General features: G+C 40.9%; 1 non-coding gene across 1 annotated transcript; it reads left to right on the forward strand.

Annotated features, from left to right (window-relative positions):
• Positions 1-268: 268 nt before the first annotated feature.
• Positions 269-376, forward strand: LOC127747407 (small nucleolar RNA R71). The gene has a single exon (XR_008009206.1). It is a non-coding gene; the product is annotated as a small nucleolar RNA R71 (small nucleolar RNA).
• The last annotated feature ends 529 nt before the right edge of the window (positions 377-905 follow it).

Raw genomic sequence — 905 nt, forward strand, 5'->3', positions numbered from 1 at the left:
AAAAAACTAGTGAAAGAATTGAAATTAGCTTGAGAAATGGGTATATGATGACTTGTCATTAAACTCCTTTCTTCTGATTCGTCCCATTGTTCACAGGATTCCTTTCAAAAGTGTACATGAATTGGTTATTTGCAACCATTTCAATGAGTTCTTGAGCTTCTGCAGGCGTCTTCTTCAGATGAAGAGAACCTCCAGCAAAGCTATCCAATGACATCTTGGACAGTTCAGACAGACCATCTTAGAAGATACCTATGATGCTCCATTCAGAAAGCATGTCAAAGGGACACTTTCTGATCAATTGTTTGTATCTTTCCCAAGCTTCATAGAGGGATTCACCTTCCTTCTGTCTGAAGGTTTGGACTTCCACTCTAAGCTTACTCAATTTTTGAGGTGGAAAAAACTTTGCCAAGAAGGCATTGACTAGCTTCTCCCAAGACTTCAGGCTTTCTTTAGGTTGTGAGTCCAACCATATCCTAGCTCTGTCTCTTACAGCAAAAGGGAATAGTATAAGTCTGTAGACCTCAGATTTGCAAGAATTCAGCTAAAAACTGATGAGGATCTTCCAATGGAAGACCATGGAACTTGCAATTCTGTTGCATCAGAGAAACTAATTGAGGCTTAAGCTCAAAGTTGTTTGCTCCAATGGCAGGGATAGAGATGCTTCTCCCATAGAAGTCAGGAGTAGGTGCAGTAAAGTCACCCAGCACCTTCCTTGCATTGTTGGCATTGTTGTTGTTTTCAGCTGCCATGTCTTCTTCTTTGAAGATTTCTGTTAGGTCCCCTACAGAGAATTGTGCTTTAGCTTCTCTTAGCTTTTGCTTCAAGGTCCTTTCAGGTTCAGGGTCAGCCTCAACAAGAATGCTTTTGTCTTTGCTCCTGCTCATATGAAAGAGAAGAGAACAAGA

Source organism: Arachis duranensis, chromosome 4, assembly GCF_000817695.3.
Source record: "Arachis duranensis cultivar V14167 chromosome 4, aradu.V14167.gnm2.J7QH, whole genome shotgun sequence".
NCBI lineage: Eukaryota > Viridiplantae > Streptophyta > Magnoliopsida > Fabales > Fabaceae > Arachis > Arachis duranensis.